This window comes from Crassostrea angulata, chromosome 6 (assembly GCF_025612915.1).
Source record: "Crassostrea angulata isolate pt1a10 chromosome 6, ASM2561291v2, whole genome shotgun sequence".
Lineage (NCBI taxonomy): Eukaryota > Metazoa > Mollusca > Bivalvia > Ostreida > Ostreidae > Magallana > Magallana angulata.
This window is the reverse complement of record NC_069116.1, coordinates 49,492,340-49,519,380: the sequence shown is the minus strand read 5'-3', so window position 1 is coordinate 49,519,380 and position 27,041 is coordinate 49,492,340. Positions and strand designations below refer to the sequence as shown.

The 27,041-nt window shown below is 30.4% G+C and overlaps 2 pseudogenes; both read right to left on the bottom strand.

Annotated features, from left to right (window-relative positions):
• Window positions 1-709: 709 nt before the first annotated feature.
• On the bottom strand, window positions 710-9,749 carry LOC128190821 (uncharacterized; annotated as a pseudogene).
• Window positions 9,750-17,389: 7,640 nt separating this feature from the next.
• LOC128187029 (uncharacterized) lies at window positions 17,390-25,249 on the bottom strand (annotated as a pseudogene).
• Between the last annotated feature and the right edge of the window lie 1,792 nt (window positions 25,250-27,041).

Sequence of the window (27,041 nt, the reverse complement as noted above, 5' to 3'; positions counted from 1 at the left end):
ACAACCCCTAAAGCCCCATGGGCGAAGCCTACTATTCCAAAACGAGGAGGTCATGAAGGTAATATTCATAGCCATAGGATTACGTCTATGTGTGTATATCGTGAAAATGTACTTATCTTTATAATGTGTTTCTCTGCTCCCATAAACACGTTTATTTGAGAAAAGCTAAAAGCATTACTTTAGGGTCTAAAACATTTTGCCTAAATTCTGAAAATCATGACCCATGAGTCAGGTTTTAGGTTCTTGTGAGATTCATTCTGATTATATCATGAAATAGAAACTAGGGTAACCGTTACAGGAGCATGGGGTTGTAGTTTTGACTTTACAAAAAAGCTTAAAATGCCAAAATGAGACTAACATGTTGAACAACGGACTTTGGTACTCGGGAAATTGTAATATTTTGGACGACTTTTGACTTTGTATTCATTTTTATATAAAGTGAGATATATGCATTTTTATCCTCAATTCAAAGACCTGGCTCCAGGATAATGAAACAGTAAAAAACTTATAATTAAAAAATTGTACCCTTTCGTAATATCTGTTAATAAAAACCTGATAAAATTGATATGCTTTTACTGAAATTTTGACTTCAGTTTGAAATTGCTTCATAATCCTGAGGCCTGCTGTTGCCTATTTCTAAATTTCCACATTCAGTTCTTTTAATAGGAATAATTATAACATTTTTCTAGCCTCTTTAAATGATGCTGATATATGTTTATTTAAAATAATCGTGAAGATGACATAAACCTATTTATAAAAAATCTGGAAGGCAGCTTTACAATCAGTATTACTGAAAGTAAAAACAACAGAGATTAACAAAATCGCCTTAATCCACCAAACGTTTTAACTATTTTTTAATATCACTTCTCCTAGTTCAAATAGTCGCTGATGCAGTTGAATCATGGTCATTATTCATGTGGTTTGTGTTAAGCATATTGAGACTACCACTATACTTATCTTCATCTTTAATATCACTACTTTCAATTGTAATTTGAGCTATTGCAAGTAGATGGTCACACTTCATGCTGTTTGTTTTAGCTTGATCACTTGATATCATCAATGCACATGGCATTATCTTCAATATCTCTTCTCTCAGTAAGATGGTCAGTATCCCTACTACTGGGGTCAACTTTGTCGTACTCAAGTTCGATAATTTCAATGTACGTAGCATCATTTTCTTCCTGCATGGCATTTTCATTGGATTGATGCTGTAGTTTAATACAATCGTAAGCATTATATTTTTTTAAGCTAGAGTAGATATGTGTTGTGCTCTCCTTGATTTCCCCTTGGGTTAAAATCCATGATCTAAGTACGAAATAAAGTTAAAGCTTACATGTAAATCAACATTTCCTCTCTTTCTCTCTTTCTGTCTCTCTCTGTCTGTCTATTTTTCTCTAACATACCTTTGGTTTGTCTGTCGTTTTTTAACAATGCATTTCCCGATGATAGTCAAAACGACTAGAATACTGATACCAGTAACCAAGTAAACTAAAATTTGAAAGATAATGATAGTCAATTAAATATTAAACAAATTAACACTGTAATTAAGCCAACTCAATCAAAAAACTGAATTATACACATATCTCTTTAAGCTGAAATATTGATTATTGATTGACTGCATGGCAAAGTTCGAAAAAAAATCAAAATATGATATTGCGCTAGATTTATCTTTTGTAAGCATGTATAATATACAGTCAAGATTGATTAACATGAAAACAATTGGTAAATTTGTATGATTAATACCTATGGTAATTGTTATGATTTCCTTATTCACGGATTCGGTTGATACCAATATTGTATACATTTTATCTGCTGGGTTAGTTGTTACTGTCGACGCTTCCAGTTTATTTGTTGATGCTCGAGCTGGAATGCATTTGTTAAAACAAAAGTAATAAATATATACAAACAGTCAATCAATCTTTAGTGCAGTAGCTACATTTGAATTACAACAAAATTAGCTTTTCTAGACCTGTAAGACGTATAATATATGCATCAAACTTATTTGTGTGACATAAAAATGTTATGGATATACACTTTATAAAAATATTTTTTAAATATTAAAATAAATGGACATTGATTAATAATCATATATACCTGTGGAAGTTATAACATGTATGTTTTCCTCAGTTTCGGATTTGGTTGATAAGAAATTTGTAAGAATTTTCTTTGTTGTGTTCGTTGTCACTTGTGACGCTTCCAGTTGATATGTTGTAAATCGAGCTGTTAATTATAGTAATTAATAAAAAAAGAATTAAAGAGTTTGCTGTAAGAAAAAAGTGGAATTCGATAAGTAACAGCTTACATATGCCAACTGCTTGCAGCTATCTGTCATTTTTCAAATAGGCCAAGCACCCATGCAAATACCAAAGTGGCTATTCACTGAACATCAATAAATTGGTTGACTTGAATTGTCCACCAAAATTAAAATTTATGTTTTCTCATTTTAAAAAAAAAACCCACAAAATTTAAACACTTCAATTTATTTTATATTTTTTAAGGCTATGTTTCCAAAATAAGAAGACATTATTGATAACACTACAACAACAATATATGTGTTTGTTTTTTAAAAGTGTACATGGGAAAATGGAATATTATTTCTTGTTTTAAAAGAGCCCTGTTTTATTTACAACATTTGTAAAATAAATGGATAAAACAATTAATACGTGTAATTTATGAAATATTTTATTCATTGTATTATACAACAATGAATACTATCCAGGAGAGGCGTTCATAAGCTCAAAACTACTCGCTATGAATAATTTATTTTCCGAATTCAATGAAATAAGATAAACGACATTCTTATCGAGTTATAGTATATACAGAAATAATCCATAAAAGTGACATTTTTTTTAAGTTTACCGAAAGGTAGCAGGGTCGATCAGAATTACTTGGATAGAAAAATGATGTCCAATATCGTGGTTTACTTCCCTTGTCTCATGACGCGTGTAAGACCAAGTCTGCTAGTTAAATGTAGCCTGTAGCGTTATTAAAACAAGTAGGTCGACCCTTTTGATATTAAATTCAATATAATAATGTAAATGTAATTAGGTTATATTCTCTTAATCTATATTTTACAGTGTATTTCATGTTGACGTACATAGTCCAGCTCTGCTTTACTTTAAATATTTTAATATATATTTTTTTCTTGTTAATATGCAAATAAACCCAGCAATTTTTGCATTATATGAGGAAAAATACCATAAACCCTTCCCATTTTGAATAGCATAGTCTCACTTCCTTATTTTCAAAGTTCTGTTTATTTCGATACTTTAAAAAGATATAAAGCCTGAACTTTTTCAAAAGGCAAGTTTCCTGCTGAAAATCAAATGTTTTTAGATAACTATTTAGGGCAAATACTTGTAATAATGTATTGCAGTTTGACGACCTATTGGATACTTTGCTACAAAACTATCTTTTACCAAATTATGGTAATGTAGCTTGCTTTGCTTTGCAACAGTATTCAGATAGTTTTTATTTACAAAACTTGCATATATATTCGTATAAAAACAAGTTGAATCACGTGTGGCAATTAGTTGATGACAATATTACATTAGGTTTTGTGTTCAGATCAATAAATTATTCAAGAATCTTTCTTACTTTTTCGACACTTTTTCTAACAAGTTTTAATAAACATGTAATAATGATTAGAATCAACGACTAATTGAAGATGGCCATGCACTTGGATTTTGAACCGCTGACGATGTTTATATTTATTTTGTCATAACTGAATGCATCTTTATTCCCCTTTGCGTTTTTGCATGTTGAAAACTGCATGAACATGTACACGTTGAACTCTATTTAATAGAAACTTCTGTTTCTATATGATTATTTGAAAGTCTGTGCAATCTATATCTAAAATATGAGGAGGTTGAAGGAATAAATAGGTTGTCAAGCCAATTATTTGCAAAAGCAGAATCAGTAAACTTGTTTGTTTGGGGGGGGGGGGGATGGGGGTGAGGTGTTGTATTGCTTATTTGCTATAATTCATATGAATTATAAGCAGTTGTAATATATGTACATAATTATAAACATATCCATACACTCTATCTTAGCAAAAGCAAACGTCACTACTAGTATTAACGTTATAACAATATTCTTCATAAAATATTATATACAAATGCACATTCATAGAAGGAGAGACCATATAATGAATAAATTAAAAAGTTATGTAAATAATGATAATAATGGTAATACATTAACTGGATGTACGAATAGTCTAACATTCCAGTTTTTTACCAGCCTCACGCAGATACATTGCGAGATGACACAATTGTTTGCGAATATGGGTGGCAAGGAATTGAACTAACTTAAACATTGAAGAACGAATCCAGTGATATTTTCAAAATACAATACACGTATACATTTATATAAAGGACAGAACAGTATAAAATGAAATTCATTCTCGACATCACCTAAATTAACAATATTTGCAGATGCGCATCGATCTGACAGTTCCAATATAACGGCCTTGTTCTACTAAAAGTATCTGCGATAACAGTCTATATTTTGTTAAAAGGACATATTTTTATTATTTATACTTTTAAAACGAATATTTTTACGCAAATAAAATTGTAAGGAAAAAGTGTCAGGCAGATACTTGTACAATAAACATTTAGAGGATGACTCGAAAAATGCGTCTCTTTCCTGTATAAAAAAACCAGACACCCTCTGCTTTACAATTTTTAAGAAAACATTAGTGTTAGCCACATTCTGAAAGCCATACTTCATGCATACCCAGAGATACTAATAATTCTCTGACATTAAAACACTATGTATTTGGTATCAATTGTGAAACCAATTCTTCATAAACATATCGTAATATACACTTTCCTGTTTTAATCAATTTCAACTAATACTCAATCCGCAATTTACGCATAATAATCATAGGTAGACGACCTAACTCTCAATAAACCATGAAATTTGACGTACATTTTTTTAATTTTGACAATTCTTTTACAAAAGTTTGTGCGAAATAGTTCTAATTTATCACCAGAATAAAAAAAAACCATATCTCGGAGCCATAGTTTAAAACGCTAGATACATAGAAAAGCTTTATTTAGTCCCAAAATTTAAATAAGTTTCATTACACACTTTCTGAATGCCAAACATACATGTACATTTCCTACTCTGCATCGCAATTGTTTTCTGTGTAACATTAAAATTAAGGTTGATACCTAAATAAATGAAACAATTAACAACCTCAACATGCTCTTGGTCATAAGTCCAGCTATCAATTTTACACATCATCCCCGCATGTCGAAAAACTATTTTTGTTTTATCAGTGTTCACATCAATATTCCAATCATTACTAAATTGATACAATTGGTTGAACATACTCTGTAGACTCTCTCGTGAATTAGATATAACATAGTGTCATCAGCATACATTAAAAGAAAAAGGGAAAGGTCCCTTAAAACAACAGGTCCACAGCAACTTCGTATAACATCCATTTCAAAATCATTAATATATAGTGAAAAAAAAGAAAAGGCGACAATGCATCATCGTGAACAAGTCCAGTTGAAGATAAAAAATAATTTGTCAGTTCAGACTTATATCTGACTAAATTTATTAAAGGTTATCATATTCATTACAAAGATTTATTATTTTTTCTTTAATGACGTTAAACTTTCACGAAAGAAAACTACGATAAAGATGTTTGTATATATATTGAAAAAAAAATAAAGAAATATATCGTTTTGATAACAGCAAAAAAAAAAGAAGAAGCAAATATTATTTTCATATATCAATCTAACACAAAACTGACAACTTAAAGGTAGCTATAAAAGTAAAATTCTAAGTTAATATGTGTAAACAATTCCATGTTTGAACTTGTATTCTGTTTTTGGCAGGAAAAAAATACTTTCAACAACATGTCATATATATTCTTAAGATATAATGAACTTAATAAAACATGGCACAATTTTTCAAATATACCCGAAGATGAATATATGTTTGGATTGTAAATTTAAAATGTATTTATAATCATGTTAATTTTATTTGCATTAAAGTTTATGGAGACATATTCCAATTTTAACAACAACTACCAAATAAGTGTTTTTCACGCTAACATATAATGAAATTAGTATGTTTTTTTCGAGGGTTTTTGTGCAAATGAAAGAATATTTTCGTATTTAAAATAAAGATATTATAGAAATTGAACCAAAAACTTATGAATTGCAGCATCAGCTATATTTAAACTTTTAGGACTGTTGGTATTAACCTATATTTTTGTGAAATTAAACAATATAAAGTCAAATATGGATTGATAAAATAAAGGACATACGTTGAAGTATTATTATTAATTTTATTATAAATACCTGTAGGAATGGTAGTTTTCCTATCAGTCCTGGATTTTATCGTCAACATCATTCCAAGCATTTTCCTTTCGTCATTTCTCACTAGCGACTTTTGCAGTTTATTTGTTGACAGAGCTGGAATTTATTTAATGATAAATTTTAAAAAATCCAACTTGCTGTCAGAATATGGATTTCAAGAAGTTAGTGAACGTATGCAACTTTCGACGAATGCCATTTTTCAAAAATAAATTTAATTTCAAATAATTCAAACTATTCTGTTATATTAAGAGAATGTTTCCTTATGTATGCAAGTGTATTAATGTAAATAAAACACTTTCAGGATTTGTTAAAAGACAATCATAACACAATTTATGTTTGATGTTATTTGTTTAAAACTTTGGATATTTTTGTTGCTAAGTATGTAAAATTCATTGTTACACTGTGACACAATGAAGGACACATTTGTATTATTATCAAATACCTGGGGTGACTAAAATGTTGCCCTCTACCACGGATTTTGTCAATGGTACCATTGTTAGCATTTTTCTTGTGTTATTTTTCACTAGCGATGTTTCTTCTCTATTTGTTGATGTTCGAGCTAGAAATAAAAAAAAGGAACGAAAAATATGAGTTTTTGTTAAAAACGATATATCTAAAAGTCTTTTGATAGTCGTTATCTCATTAAGACTTTATTCCCGTGCATCAAAATGTCGTAAACAATCTTATACCTGTGGGAATCAAAATGTTTCCCCCTGTCACGGATCTTGTCAATGATATCATTGTTAGCATTTTTCTTGTGTTATTTTTCACTAGCGATGTTTCTTCTCTATTTGTTGACGTTCGAGCTAGAAATAAAAAAAAATGAACGAAAACTATGAGTTTTTGTTAAAAACAATGAATCTAAAAGCCATTTGATTGTCGTCTTTATCTCCATAATTCCGACGCTATTCATGTGAATCAAAATGTCAGAAACAATCTTATACCTGTGGGAATCAAAATGTGTCCCTCTGTCACGGATTTTGTCGATGAAAATATTGTGAGCATTTTTCTTGTGTTACTTTTCACTATCGACGTTTCTCCTCTAATTGTTGACGTTCGAACTAAAAAAAATTGTTAAACGGAAAATGTGAGTTTTTGCCATTTACGATATTTTTAAAAGTCATTTGATTGTAATTATCTCCATATTTCCGACTCTATTCCATTGAATCTATATTTCATAAACAATCTTATGATACTCAAAAATAAAGTGCTATCAAGCATGCTAACAACATTACGTAAATTCAGTTCTTTAAAAATTTACCTTGATCATAATTTTAACAATTATTGTGAAATAAGTGAAGAGTTTATGAAAAGCGACGAGAGCTTTTATATTAGGAAGATTTGCTTTACGATGACATTTAATAGTCTATCGTATGGAAAAAAATATTGTTAACATTGATAAAACATTTGACGAAAACTTTACTGATTCAAAAAGTAGTCACTCTATCTTTTTAATGAGTTCTGCAATAAGGTATTTATGCCATGTTGTGAAAAAAAATTAAAATAAAATTTAGAAATTTCAATTTTTTATGTAGGAATTTTCAACTGAAATCTTTAAAAAAAAAAAGACAATTTTAATGTTTGAATTTTCAACTTTAATCTTGAAAAGCCAATTTTAATCTTTAATTATCCAACTTTAAAGCTGGCTTTTCTTTTTTAATATTAAAGTTTTAATTTCAAACTTTAATTATGTAAAAGCAAAGATTGAACTAGGATATTTTAACTTTTAATTTATCGTTATGAAAAAACTTAACTTGAAAATTCCAACTTTAAAACTGAAGTTTGAAATATTTAAAATCAATATTGAATTTTAAAGAATTTTTTGGACCTTTAAAGTTAAAAGTTGAATGAAATCGAAAAATCCAGATGATATATTAAAATAAACAAAAAAAATCTTAGGGTAGAAAATGGAGCAATATAAAAATGTCATGTAATGATTCATATAGCAGATGAAGTTAAATGTGGCTAAGAACACATTTCATATTAGAAAATAACCTTAAACGTCCAAAAATAATGTTACCCATGTGAATATCTAAAACTGAAAATATTTTAGATGCTTGATATATTACCATTCCTTGTTGAATTTTACTAAACATTGACTGAAATCGTAAACTTCTTCTTACCTAAATATTCAATTTGAAATATAAATAAAACATGCACGCAAACGTGTTGAACCCCACTTTTTGGCAGTGGGTGCTTCATCATCTGTTATTTACAATTTTTATTTCTTAGGTCTTGTTGTAAACATCACTAGTACTCTAGCTTAGGATTTCATTTGTATATTTGAGGTCCATAAAGAAGTTTTACTCATCGCGGGTGTTTTAGGTATATTTACTGTAAAACATTATCAAGACAATGCTCTGATGCATTCATAAATCATGTAAGATGTTTTTAGATAATCATCATAGCCATATTATGAGATAAAATATATTGAAAAAACATACATACAGCTTGTTCTGATGATATTTTCTGTTTTTGATGTCGGTATCTCAGGATCTGTTGTACCCAATATCTTTGGTCCAGTCGTATCGGTGATTTTGGCTGAGGATCTCGTTTGTAGTTTTGAGGTCCATAAATAAGTTGTACTCACCGCGGGTGTTCTAGGTATATATACTATAAAATATTATCACGAAAATGCTCTGATTTATGCATAAATCATGTAAAGTGTCTCCAGAAGACTGAATCTCAAAATCATTCTTACATCAATTCTGTTTAACATGTACCTGTCCATGTCAAATGAAATCCCTTGCTGTTGTGCAAGTTATCAGACTTAAAGGTAATGGTTATGACGCTTCCATGAATTGTCAGACTGACAGGTTTAAATTCACCACATCTATGCATGGCCTTAAAGCAACACGGTTCTGTTTCTAATATCTGAAGAAACGCAAAGTAATTATAGGGGCTTAAAAATAAGCATATTTTTGTTAATTTTTCAAAGGTCTTTAACTTTTCAATTCCGATCGTTTGATTATTTTTAAACAAAAAATTCACTTCAACATTATCATTCAAACAAATTCATGTTTATAATAAAACATATGTTTGGTATGTACAGGCATTTCTATATTGAGAGCTGACCTGTAAATAATCCTCACAATGTGAAGTGTCTCCGTACTTTTTGATGTCAAAGTCTTGAAAGTTAAATGAGACATTGGCATTCAGATTTCCTGTTTTCAGTATCCATTTGTAATTAGCATTGTACGGATAGTTTCCAGGATAACCTGGAGAGGTTATAATACCAGTAGAACCATTCCTTGAGGCGTCAATGTCTGTTTGGTGGGTATGTTGTTTTCCCGATGCTTATAAAAGAAATTTAACTGCATTAACCAAATTCAAAATGACAATCGTTTAACAAAATGAATAACGACACTTACCAACCACAGCAGTCATAAAGGAAAAATAAACAAGAACATCCATGACATATAAACAGTCTAGGGAGAATGAAAGAAAATTAATAAATTTGTTTTTGATAATTATTAGTATCTATATAAAGAGTGTTTATGTATTTCCGCTTTACAAAGCTGTATCATTTCCATTATTACACAATGCATTTTTTCTGTTAGCTGTTCTTTGTGATGCGAGTGAAAATGCACAAACATTTGAATCAAAATAACTGGCATCTTCCGGAGAAATCAATAGCGAGGAATGACCAAAATCTAATTTAAAATACACAAAAATAAAGTAGGAAATCTTTTATTTTATAAAACTATTTTTAATATACAGATTCAATATAATAAATAAAAATCAGTTTTGTTTGAAAAATAATTAAGGCTTAATAAAGGCATACAAAGTCTTGTTGTACAAGATTTATCCAAGGATACGCTACTTACTCCCCTACAATCTATAGATATGTTATTCATGTAAATAAGAAACAAAATATGAACGACATTTTTTTCCAGGAAACAATGACACACGGTGAACATTACAAACAGGTTTATTAAGCATGTGTAGATAATCTCTCCAGTTATGATTTGTTACAAGTCTTCTAAGTACTTACTGCTGTACGCTATTTTTTTTTTTGCAATTGTGTTAACTTGTATAGCGAGGTATCGGGCAATATAGTAATGTTGGCAGATAGGACTCAATAGACTAAAGATGCTAAAAACGTAAGCTAGTGTGTATTTGATAAGTTTTTTTTCTTATATTGCCAAATTACAAGCATGGGATCCATACAATATTTGTATAATTTGCAGATACCTCTAGTAATTAAAGTAACTTGTATTAGATAGGAAATCCGATCAGCATCCCAAATAGAAAGTAAAAGAAGCTATGTCAAACGTACATATAATAATAAAAAGGAGCACTAACTGCGTCAAAATACCGACTATATCAAATTGAAATTGGTTTAATAATTAAGGAGCAAAGACAGTTTGATCCACATCATGCACTAGTTACTGCGGCTAAAATTGCTCTTCTGAAAACAGTCTATATAATGTTTCTTTATAAAAGTAATAAAAAGAAGGTATTCTCTCAACTTTCGCTGTGGAGAAAAATTTAACATTACTAGTTGAATATAAAGGGGAAGAAAAGTCATAGAAATTGTATGTTTGAACTAAGAAAGTGATTTTAAGGAGCAGTGTCGCTATGCCATTCATTCAATCTAGTTTAAACAAAAATATTTACGCTGACTTTAATCAAATTCAGTAGCAATAGTGATTCAGTGATGAAGCGCTGTTTGATTTTTCAAAAATTATCTAATTATGTTGTGGAGAAAATTAGAGTAGAAAAATAGAATAGAAAAGCAAATTTTTATTATCGCAGCATAAAATTCAGAAGATAAAGTAATAGAAAATAATATTTCGTGATATGCACTGTCGATTTATGTTACAATCCAATGAATTAACGAAATATTGTTTTATTAAAAGAATAAATATATATATTCAGTACATGTGTAAATGCATATGTGTAAACACTATACAATTGAAGACATCAATTAATCTGTGTAAGATTACATCTACTTTATTTTACAGATATTGAAGTTAAAAAATTGTTTTTAAAAGGAAATATAGCAATGTTATAAACAAATATCGATATTTATTTCCGTGTTTTGTGTATTTGATGAAAATGTGCTTTGTTCAAGGAAGATTCAAAGTTAAACAGACGAAATTGGAACTAAAATTTAATTTCATTTTCTTTTTACCGCTTTATTTTTCTTTTCAATAAAGTTGTAGGTCACTAGCAAGGAAAATAGTTCTTTGACCTTGGTATTAGAGAATGAAAAGTTGCACTTCAATAATAAAACTATTAAGCAAAAATAATAGCTTTTTTGTTCCAATAGAAGAATATACGCGTCCCATGGGTCAATATATACCTTAATATCAATTTATTGATACGTGTTTTTATACCGGTTTAAAGAAAACAAATGATGAATGACCCCCATTAAAATTTTTAATTGAGACTCAAAATTCTTCGCTATACAATGTTACTGAATAATTACAGTATGTTTATTGGATTCGAGATGTTTTAATATACTTTTACAATTCTCTAAATTCAGAAATATCTTGTTAAAATAAGAGTAAAAGACATCTCTGCTTGGCATGTTTTGACAATTCCAACTACGAGGAGATTCTTTAAACACTTCCCACGATTTTAGAATATGACATATGCACATATGTATTCGTTAAGACAACAAACATGTTCTGTTTGACATTGATTTGTGATTTAGCGGAAAGCCAGCCAAAGGCAAAAGAAAATAAAAACATTAAAGTAAATTAAATTTTACTCATTAGTCTTACAATATTTGACACTATAATTCATTTAACGAGTTTCCTCACTTAACATCTTTATTTGTATTTTGTGAAGACAGTGAAATTAATCAAGTTCTTTAATTTTTTGATTGGGGAGTATCATAGACAACAGAGATAAACGTACGTAAATATTGTAGGTTTAAAAATCATAAAAAATCAGTGAGATTCTTACATACGTAGCAATATCTTTATTTCAGCAAACATTATTACGGGTGCTCCGGTATTTGATATACATTTAGATATTGTAACTGCGTTTCTGCGGGATAGTTTTTTATTAAAAGTAATATTATGCTTATTTTTATGAATTAATAGTAAAAATGCATGTAGAGATATTTTTAAGCCTTTAGAAAATATTGCATATTTTATGTTTTGCTTGTAAATGAGAAATAGATCATAGATTGTCGTGTTATGCGCGTTTTTATCGAGACTATAGTCTATTCGGGAAATTTCAGATTTTTGCATTCTTTTCATACAATGTATCGGGATCAGTATACGGGACATACTAAAGACCTGAAATACTAAAAGCCTGAATGAAATGAAATTCTATATAAATGACATATTTGAATTGCTATGTTCTGCGTCAAATAAAATGACTTTGTGTGTGTCTCCAAGGGAATAATGATGAGTTGAACATTGTATTAGAATAATGTAAATCAATGTGTTCTCTATTACTTCATACTACATGTATGGCAATGATCATACAATTACCGTTAGAAATGCTTACGGTAACGAACTCGGTTCTTCATAAGAATAGTTAAATAAAATCTTAAACTTCGAGACGTGTTGCTGAAAATATATTACAATTTCCATAAAAATTAGTGTAACCAACTCTTTACGTTCTTCTTTGCAGTGAGTTTTTCAAGTACTGATGATTCATACAACAATTATATTTTTGGTGGCCCATTTGACGCTTGTGTCAATATGTTTTCTTGTACAACTTGACTAAGAACAAGTCCTTCGTCTCCCAATTTTCTTGGATGTATTGTGAAGTATGTGAAACTGAAGATAGCTAAAACTTACAAGGTTCAAACTGACGTAAAATTTTACTTCTATTACGCTATCAACATCGAAACTAAATAAAACGATAATATCCATCAACTTTAATAAAAACCAATGACACAAACAACGTAAAATATTTGAGAGGGTGATAATCAAATTTAAAAAAAAAAAGGAAATATTTTTCATATTAATAACAATATACAAAGGTTTTTTTGTGCAACGTGTAAACTTTTACAAACTATTTACAAATTTTTCCTTTATCTTTGATACATGTTAAAACAGTGACTGACTTAAAATTAACTACCCACTGATATCTGGTTACAATGTAGGGTATTAAACTTCCCTTTAGTTAATGTTTTATAGTTGTAAATATGGAAGCCCATGGTTATAGAAGCTGGCGCACTTGCTAAAGGAAAAACAAATAAACCAAAAAAGAATCTAATTAATGTGATGTATCCAGGTGTCTTCATTGAGATATCAATATTTTTTATTTGAAAACCTCATAGCGTAACGACCAATACAGTGTAATTTCTTTGTCTATAAAACCAGATGTTTTAGATATTTGTTAATGAAAACGGAATGTTTTTGACGGAAACATTTGTAGACACAAATACATTGGTTATTACGTAAGCGTATTAGTGCCACTCTATATATAATTTTTTTTAATTTCCAACTTTAAAGTTGGAATTTCCAACTTAAATCTTGGAATTTCCAACTTTAAAGTTGGAATTTCCAACTTTTCCAACTTTAAAGTTGGAATTTCCAACTTTAATCTTGGAATTTCCAACCTTAGTTTTGGAATTTCCAACTTTAAAGTTGATTTTTCCAACTTTAAAGTTGGAAATTCCAACTTTAATCTTGGAAATTCCAACTTTAATCTTGGAATTTCCAACCTTAAAGTTTGAATTTCCAACTTTAAAAATGATTTTTCCAACTTTTATCTTGGAATTTCCAACTTTAATCTTGGAATTTCCAACTTTAATCTTGGAATTTTCAACTTTAATCTTGGAGTTCAATTCAACATATTTATTCATTGTTCAAGATTATCATGCACATACTACCGTATATGTATGTGTCAACTGAAAATTCTTTGTTGAAAATTGCAGAATAGATTATTGTTTACACATAATCACTTTCCTAAATATTTCTCAGTACTGTGCTTCATTATGCTTAATCCTTTTAATTCTTTAATTTATTGAGGTTTTCAAATTTATTTTATATGTATATGATACAATCGAGCAACCTTTTATACACACACATATTTAATTATATATTGAGTATGACATAGTTTTTGTTTTCATGGAATTCAAAAAATAAAATTGAAATTATATTCATGACATGTTCTATTATTTCCAGTGAGTTCGAGTTGTTGTATTATTATATTGAGTTCTTCTTGAAAGCGAATGAGCTCCCCCATTCTTTTTATAAATAAAGCCTAACTCACACTGAACAAAAAATCATAGTATATATCTATTTATATATATAAATAAAATAAAAATCAACTTTGAAGTTGATTTTCCCAACTTTAAAGTTGAAAATTCTAAGATTAAAGTTGGAAATTCCAAGATTAAAGTTGGAAATTCCAAGATTAAAGTTGGAATTTTCAACTTTAAATGTGGAAATTCCAAGATTAAAGTTGGAAATTCCAACGTTAAAGTTGAAAATTCCAACTTTAAAGTTGGAAAAACTCCACTTTGAAGTTGGAAATTCCAACTTTTAAGTTGGAAAAATAAACTTTTAAGTTGGAAATTCCAGGTTTAAAGTTGGAATTTTAAAGAAAAAATACAAAGTGGCACTAATACGCTTCCGTAGGTTATGCACTAAGAAACACACGTCAAAACATTTTTCCTATAATTCATTCTACTTGTAGCTTTGTCGATAATCAGATGAAAATATTAAGCTTGTGTTTCCCTCGTTTTACTCCAAACAAAAATATTAAATATAACAGTCCAATTTGTAGTTTTAAATTAACATCTGTTATATCTCAAGAATAGATTCGGTCTTGACATTGCAAAGACATTTAAACAATTATAGCTATACTAGCGGTAAAAAAAACTGTGCATTATTTAATATATGAAAAAAAAAATTAAAAATTACAATGAACAAATTTTAGTTTTTGTAATACTGTTAACACATGTATTCGTCTCATAACACATTAATGTCAACGTCGAATAACGTCAATTTCAGCACACTCGAAAGTCACTATTATTTGAAATTGAATTAACAAAATTAATAACGCGTGTGACCACCATTTGCGTTCACGCATGCTTTACAGCGACGCCTCATTGATGCCACTAAAGTGTTCAGAAATGCTTGTGGGATGTTCCAGATGTTGGTTAAAGCCTGGCATAAATCAGCTAGTGTCACATCGACATTCTGTTGAACAAACAAGTCCCTGACTACACGTGCAACGTGTGGTGGCCTTGCGTTAATTGTCTTGCTGCAGAGTGATGTGATTTTGATGTCTCTGTATGAAGGGTATCACATGACGCTGAATAATTTCATCTCGATAGCGTACGCCGGTGAGATTTCCATTGAAAATTTATAATGAGGTCCTTCCACATGCTGAAATTCTACCCCACACCATAACGCTACCTCCACCAAATTGTCGACGTTGCACAATACAAGCGTCCTGGTAACGCTCCCCAACGCGACGATACACCCTACAACGGCCGTCACTGCTATCCAAATGAGATCTGGATTCATCAGTGACAAGAATATTGGCCCAGTCCTGTATTCTGAATTGCAGATGTCGTGTGCACCACACAAGTCTGGCGATACGATGACGATGAAGCAGTATTCAACGCACCGCTGGACGTCTTGGTCTGATGTTTTGCTCGCGCAGACGATTACGCCCAGTTCTTGGACTAATTGGTCGAAGCCCTGGAATGCTACGGGCAGTCAAACTTGCTGTCAGGAAACGATTTCTCAGATGCACAAGTCTAATTTGGTTGTCCTGTTGACGTGACGTCACACGAGGTCGCCCAGAGCGCGGTCGATCCTGAGTGTTGCCAGATTGTTGAAAACACCTCCATTATGACTGTATGGTGTTCTGATGAACTTCAAAGTGTCTTGCTATAGTATTTTCTGGCATTCCAGCTTGCAGCATCCCAACAGCACGATTACGTTGGTTTTCGTTGAGTCGTGGCATGACATAGGGGTACATTTTGTAGAAACTAAAGTGATTTCCTTAACAAAAAAAAGTTTAAACAAATCCTTTACAGCTCTTATTCCAAACAGTATTGGCCCGTAAAACACGTGCGAACAAATTCTTCAATAAACAACAGGTGCTCACTAACAATGAAAAAATCCGTGCACCCGGACGGTTACCATCCAATATTGTCCAAAACATTACCATAATCGATTGTTAAAATTTCATAAATACAAACAATAGATATAGAAAAATTATACTAAATTTTATAATGCACAGTTTCTTATTTCTGCTAGTTTATATGGCCTATTTTATCTTTTTAACAATAGATTATTAAAAAAATCTCAGTTTGAAAGCCGGTGGAAAATTCAAAGTCAGTCAGTAGAAAGTATCTATAGATAATAAAAGACATGTTAATTTTAAAATATGTCATTAGGATACTAAAATCAAATCTAGTGATTAAGGTTAAATGTATTTCAAGAATCTTCAAAGACACGGAGACGTTTATATACGTTGATAACATTAACAATGATATATGTCATTGAACAAAACTTATTTACATACATGCATTTGAGATTTTGATTTTTAGCACACTGTCGAAAAAAATACTTCTTCAATTTGTAGAAAGTTTAAACTAAGAAAAGAATCATAAAAAACTTAAAGGTTGTATTTTGGGTTTCCCATATCATATTTTATAGAAGAGATATTTATACCACCGAGTGTTTCACTAACTAAAAAAAATCTGATTGATAAGGAAGTGTCATTAAATATCCAGAGTAGAGGCCGCTAGTGTTTTCTGCAGTTACATTTTTACAAGGTTAAATCAATTTTAACGCAATAAATGTAGTATATATACATTTATACATTAATGAACTTTAAAAACAAGGATGAATTAAATTAGTTTATTTTATAACTTAATGATACATTTAAAATAGCATTGATTTGCTTTGCTATTTAATACATACCGATGATTAGGAGGCCTGTTATATAATTCTGTCTTGGAGTTTATTCAATCATTTGATTGTAAAGAGACCTATGATCTTAAAGAAAAACTAAAAACGACACAAAACGCAATTCGGTGCATACATACATTAATATATGTGTATAGATTCGCAAACCATGGACAAGGTTATAGTAAACATATCTACACAAAAACTAAAAATTTGATTTTTATCTGTTTTTTGTTTTCAGTTCTGATAACAGCTGGTACAAGTTGGGATTGACGTTAACATGTGGTCTATGTTCAAAGGTTTTGTCGTACACATGTTCCGGCACTTCGGTATACACGTCCTCATCTTCTTCCGGTATGGCGTCTTTAATCGAGAAGTGTTCCAAAGGAATACTCTCGTAGACATTTCCAACACCGACCATTGATTTGCGCGAGACTTGGTGGGTTTTATCCTTGTCATTTTGCCCAATACTGTATCAATAATAAAACATGATAAACATATGATGAAGTTTATAAAAAAGGAATTTCTTTATTTTCTTTCTCTCTCTATCTGGGTGATTTACCTCATGTTTGACCGTCTTTGTCTTACAATGTATATCGCCAAGGCAACCAATGCGAGTTCTACAACGCCGATCCCAGCAACTAAATATATTATGATTTAAAGGTAACTTAATAACAAATGAGGACATGATTTATTAAATATCTTTCATACAAATTATACTCCATTAAAATTATAAAAAAATATCAAAGACCATGCTTATCTCATCGCTCTGTATTTTGATATCCAGGTCACCTGAGAATATTGTTTGTTAGAATCAATGCATCAAAAATATTCTTTTTCTTTTAACGATAATGGCGTTTATGAATGATCGATGAATGAATACAAAATTTGCAATCGTAAATGAATTTTGTTGGAAGCTCTAATAGATAAACAAACCCATCATCCTAAGGTACTTGATATAATTATGTACAGTAGTTCTTGATAGATTAATACAAAATTATTGTTCTTATTCATATCCATTTTGAATGTCAGAACTATAAAAGATTATTAAGAGTATTTAGTTTTGCCAAAGACAAAATATTCATCATTCAATTCTACCAGGTTTTAATAGCACACAATTCTCCAGAATGAAATAGCAACAAAACTGGAAGAATACTTATTGCATATCACAAAAACTTATAATGTTTAACAACTAATATCAAACAAAAGTAATACATGCATATAAAATGCACCTAATATTATTGTTTGAATTGTGAAAAAAGGTTTACTACTACTGTTAACCTAAAGAATATAATAACTTATTCAGAAATGTTGCTTAAAAACCTGCTTAAATATGTAAACGCTGATAGAAACGGCATTAAAACCATAAACTACAGGAATAAAATGTACTTATACCCCCGCATTTGTAAAGAGTTTTTAAAAGTTATAAACAATCTTAACTCTATTATTACAATCATACTTTGGATGAAAAACGGGCTATCTAGAATATTGTTAATGGCAAGGTGGAAAAAACTATGATCGAATTATCCTTGCTTCACAATTAACTGTTGGCAGAAAATATAAAGCGTGATTAAATATCGTTTATTGTTTGTCTACTTCCTCAAAATAATCAGATATCAAACAATTATTGAATCAACGTTTACACGAAAAAATAAAAAATAATCACCTGTTGTGGAGTTCTGTTCTTGAGTGGTTAATTCTGTTGGTTTCAATGTGCTTGTCTTCCTAGTTGTGTCAGTCGTGTATGTATTCTGTTTATGTGAGGCCATTTGTGCTGGAAAACATTAGGTGATAAAATCGAATACAATGGATTTTCCCTTAAGAGTTTGGCCAATAAGTTTAAGACATTGGCTTCGAAACAATGGGGTCCAATACATTTTTTCAAGAGTTATACTATTCCAAAGTGGTTTTTTTCCGAAATATTTCTAAAAACAAAATTGTCACAGATAATTCAATTTATGCCTATTCGATAAATCTTTCAAATTTTACACTGTCGGATGAATACGGATTAATAACCATTCAGTCAATTATAATGCTGGACTCTTCACTTTACATTGCAGGGGTAGGCCCTTATTAAAAAAAAAAATACATGTCTTCACTCATACGTTCGAAGACTCTCAGAATTTGTGAACTTTTATCAAATATTTAAAATTCTAAATTTGGATTTTTATAACCTTTATCTTTTTTATTTTTGAAATAATCTAGAATATACCTGTCGCAATTATCATGTTTCTCTCAACCAAGATTTTTGTAACTGAAAATACTGTAAGCATTTTTCTCGTGACAATTTATTTGTAAAGTCTGAGCTGAAAATTAATGAAAGAAACGAAGTATATAAGTTTGTGTCTAAAAAGATATTTTTTAAAGCCACTGAGCGCACTCAATATAGTAGTTTTCCCCATTATCATGGGTCAATAAAAAACAAAACAACGAAGACTATTCAGAGCGCTGTTACTTTACGTCACATTACTTCCAAATTTTAAAGACATGCTAAATCAATTAATCCTAAACAATTCCCTATTTTTAGTTTATTCCAAGTTTTCTATAAATAGTTGATACTTTTATATCTCAAAAATGCATTCACGGCGCTCGGCAGTTTTAGCTTTTTAAATTGTTTTAACTTTATCTTTGATTTATGGCGCTTAATCAAAATTTAAATTACACTTATAAATTAGCTAATATCACGTCATTTCATATGCTGAAATATGACCTAATATGTTGATCCGTTGATAAAAATCAGTGATAGACGACCAGTGTTCTCTTATTAAAAAGGCTAAAAATAGATGACGATGGTCGACGTCACGCAGCAAAGATAAAATTGTGTGTAGTACTTGGTAAAACAATAAGACAAAGTGCGAAAATGATGAAGGATGTAGGGAAAAAAAGTGATTAGACCATTTGTTTATATCACAGTATAAATGACATAGGTGGTTTTTGAATGTTATAGACTCTGTATTAGACGACAAAAAGCCTGGAAGAAAAAGAATTATTTCCAAAAATCTCGAATGCATCATTGTTGCAGAACTTGCGTCCATGTTTGATATCAGTTACAGCACCGCATTTACAATTCTTAATAAATATTTTAATATGAGAAGAGTTAGCTCGCTAGATACCAAGCACCCCTCCAAATATGTTCGGTATGTTTTCTTTATCGTTACTAAGTATGTAATAAATCCAGAGGTGTTCAATTAATATTGAAAGTTCACGAGACTTCGCCGAGATTTGTTCAGTTCCTGTAAAATTTCGAATGGAGTAGAAGTGTTTGGATAATTTCTTAAAATGCGTAAGAACTTGTCGTTTTTCATATCATATCCTACTTTGATTTATGTTAAAACATGAAAATCTATTAAGATATACGTCTTATTTCTTAATCTAGCGGTTTTTAAAACTAAACGTTAATATTCAGAACCGAGTCATCGTTCGTGTTCAACCACTCAACATGTGGTTTGAAAATATAAACATTTGGGTTGCTTAACAAAAACAAAGCCATATTTGATGCTTTTGGTGTGCAATATCATGCTTTGGAAAAAAAAGAAGAAATATTAGAGTCTGTTTCACTATTTGTGGTTTTACTAGGTCAAGCGCGGATCAAAAAGTAATTTTTTAGGGGGATCGCTACTAGGAAAATTAATTGTTCCACCAGCTGGAAAAAACTTTTTTCTATTGTCACATTTATTTCTAGGATTCATTATATCCACCAATTAATGAAGTTAAAGGTAAAAATTAATATCGTCTGGTTTTTTTTTAATATGAGTACCTAGAGTCTAGGAAATAGACTATAAATACGAGGAACGATTTTTACTTCGAAACTGAAAGGGTTAAATAAAACCCCGGGTCTAAATTTAAATGACCATAACATTTGCAGGGGTGCCAAGACTCTTAACTCAACAGGACAAAAAAGTATCAGTACTATTATCAAGGGCTTTCTTGAAACAATATACTAATGAAGATGTATTTCTACAAAGAATTATCACCACTGACGAAACGTGGTTGTACCATTACGATCCATAAACAAAGCAATAGTCCTCGGCGTGAAAAAGAAAATCATTACCACCTTCCCTCAAAGCTAAAGATAAAAACTCTGCAAGGAAAAACATGTTGATATTTTTTATCAATATTTCTCGAATGCATGAAGTACGTCCAATGCAGAGTAATACGCAAAGGTTAAAATTTTCATATTTCATTTCCTGTGTTTTTAGAACGCATTAAATTAAATATAATAATTGCACTTCAATGAGGAAGAAGATCGTGGAACAAAACAAAAATTCTCTCTTAAATATATTTACTATGATTTATTTTAACAACCACCCCAAGGAATAAAAAATAGCGAATGTTCAATATTGTGAAATGCAATCTTTTAGGCATTTATTCTATAATGGGTAATTCGGCGTTATCTTGTCAATGCAATACGGGAAAAGTGGCCAAAATAATATTGTGAAAACTGTTCAAGCTGAGAGTTCTAAAGTTGATATAGATTTGTTCGGTTTTGATTATGTAAATCAGGCAATATATACCTCGGACCTAGCGCCGATGGATTTCAAGTTCTTTCCGACAATGAAAGCTGAATAACATTGTAAAAAAAATGAAAACACCAAAAAGTAGTTGACTTAGTATAGTACGAGACAATTGTAAACAGACTAGATGACAGGTACGGGTGGTACGTTGATGTACTTAATTAGTGGGTCAAGCGCCACAGACTGTGTATGAAATGCAGAGAGGCATATTTAAAAAACAATGTAAAAAAAGTGCTCATGAGGGTGCGTCGTGACTATAATACATACTGATTCGGAAATAAAAATAACATTAGCACGTTTTGAACAAATCTAATGAAACTTTACACATAAAATAAAAATATCTTTTAACAAATAATGTATAGATGATATTTTTTTTCGAAAAAATAAAAATAACGAGAACATTTTCTTGGGATTTCTTTATTGACCCTTGTATAACTCCATCCGACGCAGCAATGTTAAGGCGTCCCGGCGCTAAAATACGATATTATTTGGATCATTGCAAAAATACTCTGACCGGGAGTATTTCTTAAAATCTATGTTACATTTATTGACTACGATGTTAAATATCATATTTGATGCATTTTTGTGACGTCATATGGACTGTAATCACGTGACGGGCGAATCCGAATGTTGCAAATAATCTATTTAAATTGCATCGGTGCAGGTGATTAATGACATTAAATCATAAATATTTTTTTTAGAAAAACCTTTGTCATGTCATATACCATGAAGATCTTGCTTGGGCTTGAAATAGATATTTCGTTTATGAAAGATATTGTTAAAACATTCCACAATATCATCAAAATAATGCACATTTTTACTAATCAAAAGCGATTTACAAAATATGGTGTAAATCCGTTGTTTTCCCAAGCACGATTTACATTAGTACTTATATTCTCTACCAATTTTTCGTTCAGTTGTTTACACTTAGCAGGGGAAGTCTCCAAACCACTAGTTTATAAAAAGTCTTTTACTTAAAACGAAGCTTTAAAACTGCCGATTTGTTTTATACTGAATGAATTCTGTAAGTCTAGCATTCAGGGCAGCATCCATGTAAAGGAAACATGCGGTTTTATTACTGGTTTGATATAATTCACCTTTAACGCTAAGATACATTCCCTAAGAACTATCGACAGGAATGCAGATCGTGACGTCAAAGTTAATTATGACGTCATATCGTATGAAGTACAGACAAGTGACTTTCTACACATTGCTGTAAAATCAATCGGGAGGCCATAACATGCCCGCGCAAAAAATCCATGTTTTATTTAAAATCTTGTTCCATTTAAAGAAAAATGGTATCATACATGCTCATTTCATTACGTTACTTCAGCGCTTTCGAAGTGTAGTTTATCGAAATTTTGAAATTATTTGTAGAATAAGAGAAGTTGTTATAAAAACAGCGATATTTTTTTTTACGATATAAGATTTGCTTCAAAGTGACTTTTCATACTCTCTCCTATGAAAGACAAATTAGAAGATTTTAAAAAAAAAACTTTACTGATACAAAAAGTGGTCAGTCTATCATTTTAATGAAATCCAAGTAAACGTCTTAGTGACATTTATAGAATTTCTGTAAAATTTAAAATTCCTAGATTAAAGTTTGAAATTCTAATGTAAAATTTGGAATTCTTCTACTTAGATACTGGGAAATGCAATTTTAAAGTTGGAAAGTGACCACTTTCAATTTTTTTAACTTTACGTTAAACATGTTCTCGTTCATGCAAAATTAGCTTTCTGTGCTAAATCCTATAATAAAATTTATTGTAAAACATTTTCCACTCTGTGCAGTATAAACTGAAAAAATCATCTACCCGTGTAAATCAAACCGTGGGGAAATTTGTATGATAAAATACGCTACTTCCCTTTCATGAACACTCCGGTTGTTATATTGCACCCAGTTCCGTTACATGTAATCATCGACAATTATTGACGTAGAAATAGGTATGCGTCGTTCAATTCCGATAGCAAAGTATAACGTCAAATAAATTATTCAAAGAAATTCAAAAGCTACGCATTCAATCATATTTTGACCAATGTTTAGTTAAATTCAACATGATACAGTAAACGCTGATAAGCAAAAAGTCAGGGGTGGGCGATTTGCTTCGTTATAAACGTAATTTGTTTTATCCGTCAGCTTCACAATATGTTTAAAACCTACGTGGACTGATAAGCACTTTAATATAAGCGTCAATTCATTATAGGCTTTTTTGCTATAAGCGTGTTTTCATATTGAATTTCACTAAACATAGGTCAAATTACGACTGAAATCGAAGCCTTTTTATTTCTTTGAATATTACAATTTGAACAAAGAAAACCATACATACGCCTTGTATATATAACTTTCCCCAATTTTGTAGTAGATGTGTCAGCATCTGTTGTATCCAATTTCGTGTGTCTTGTTGCAAACGTGATTTTTGATGAAGTTTTCGTTTGCATTTTTGATGTCCATAAAGAGATTTTACTCATCGCAGATGTTATAGGTATATTTACTATAAAATATTACCAAAACAATGGTCCAAAACATTCATAAATCATATAACCTGTTAACGGATAATCTTTTATATGAAAGTCAAATCATATGACAAATAATTTGACAAAACATACATACAACTCGTTCTCATGATAATTTCTGGTTTTGCCGTTGGTGTCCAAACATCTGTTGTACCTAACCTCTTCGGTCCAGTCGTAGACATGATTTTGGCAGAGAAATTCACTTGTAATTTTGAGGTCCACAAAGAAGTTTTATTCATTCCGGGTGTTCTTGGTATATATAGTGTAAAACATTATCAAAACAGTGCTGTGTTATATGCATATATCATGTAGCTTGTTTTCAGAAGACTGAAGTTAAAAAGCATCCTTAAATCAACATGTACCTTTCCATGTCAAATGAAATCCCTTGGTGTTGTGTAAGTTATCAGACACAAAGTGAATGGTTATGACGCTTCCATCAACAGTCAGACTGAAAGGTTCAAATTTACCGCATCTATGCATGGCCCTAAAGTAACACGGTTCTGTCTTATTTATCTGACAAAACATCAAGTACTTATATGGGCTTAGAAAATAAGCACTTTTCAAAGGTCTTTTACTTTAAAATTCCTATTTAATGATTATTTTTAAAGAAGAAATTCACTGCAACATTATCATTTAAACAAATTCATCTTTATAAAAAAAACATATGTATGGTATGTTCAGGCATTTCTATATTGAGAGCTGACCTGTAAATAATTCTCACAAAGTGGAGTGTCCCTGTATTTTATGATGTCGAAGTCTTCAACGTTAAATGAAACAGTGGCATTAGGATTTCCTGTTTTCAGTGTCCATGTGTAGGTCACATTGTTTGGATAGTTTCCAGGATAACCGGAGAGGTTATCATACCAGTAGAACTATTCCTTGAGGCGTCAATGTCTGTTTGGTAGGTATGTTGTTTTCCCGATGCTTATGAAAGAAATGTAATCGCATAAACCAGTTTCAAAATGACAATCGTTTAACAAAATGAATAACGAAACTTACCAACCACAGCAGTCATAAAGGAAAAATAAACAAGAACATCCATGACATATAAGAAGTCTAGAGAGAATAAAAGAAAATTAATTTGTTTTTGATAATAAATAGTATTTATATTAAGAGAGCTCATGTATTTCCGCTTTACAAAGCTGTATCATTTCCATTATTACACATTACATTTGTTTTGTGGGCTGTCCTTTGTGATGCGAGTGAAAATGCACAGACATTTGAATAAAAATAAATGGCATCTTCCGGAGAAATCAATAGCGAGGAATGACCAAAATCTAATTTAAAATACACAAAAATAAAGTAGGAAATCTTTTATTTTATAAAACTATTTTTAATATACAGATTCAATATAATAAATAAAAATCAGTTTTGTTTGAAAAAAAAAAGATCAAGGCTTAAATAAAGGCATATATGTACATAGTTATACTTGCTGTGCAAGATTTATCCAAGGATACGCTACTTACTCCCCTACAATCTATAGATATGTTATTCATGTAAGTAGAAAAAAAAAAAAGAACGGTATTTTTTTCCCCAGGAAACAATGACACACGGTGAACATTACAAACAGGTTTAATAAGCATGTATAGTTAATCTCTCCAGGTATGATTTGTTACAAGTGTTTTAAGTACTTACTGCTGTACACTCTTTTTTTGCAATTGTGTCAACTTGTTTAGCGATTTATCGGGCAATATATGTTCATGTTGGCAGACAGGACTAAATAGACTGAAGTTGCTAAAAACGTAAGCTAGTGTGTATTCAATAAGTTATTTTTTTTTAAATCACCAAATTACACGCATGGGATCCATACAATATTTGTATAATTTGCAGATGCCTCTAGTAATTAAAGTAACTTGCAATTGTATTAGCTAGAAAATCCTAACAGCATACCAAATACAAAGTAAAAGAAACTTATGGTTATAAAAAGGAGCACTAACAACGTCAAAATACCGACTTTCTATACTACTTTATTAAAATAATAGACTTGAATATTTGGGCTTTAATACCGAGAAATCGGAAGAGTACTGTCTTTTGTTTTATATATTTTTAACATCATTGGTATTTGGAGGTTACCAATTTGTTTTTATTTTGTCTCAATCAGGCTTAGCTAATTAATAATCAACGAAAGGTCCTTTAAAAAATCCGGAAAACGTCTGAATTTTTCGGATTTTACAATTACATTACATTAACAATCGCATTACATTCACGCTTAAACACGGGAAGCTCTTTAGTTTATGTTTCCACAATATCACATTTGCATGGATAAACTGAAAAACGATGATACAAATTCGTGTAAAATTTCATTAAAAATTCGCTACATATTTTGTTCCTGAAAGAAAATACGGGAGATAACTTTAACTCAGTGCGTTTAATATGAAAAATTCCGAAAGTTCTGAATCTCAGCATTATGTGCAAATTTGGTAAATCTTTTTTGTAAATGCCCGACATAATATGCACGCACGGGTCAAAAGTCTAGTATCAAATTGAAATTTGTTGAATAATTAAGGAGCAGTAACATTATGATCCACATCATGCATTAGTTACTGCGGCTAAAATTGCTCTTCTGAAAACAGTCTATATAATGTTTCTTTATACAAATAATATAAAGAAGGTATTCTCTCAACTTTCACTCTGGAGAAACATTTAACATTTTTCCTTTCCCTCTCTGACATTAATAACTAGTTGAATATTAAGGGGAAGAAAAGTCATTGAAATTGTATGTTTGAACTAAGAAAGTGATGTAAAGGGCAGTGTCTCTATGCAAATAATTCAATCTAGTTTAAACAAAAATATTTACGCTGACTTTTATCAAATTCAGTAGCAATGGATTTAAA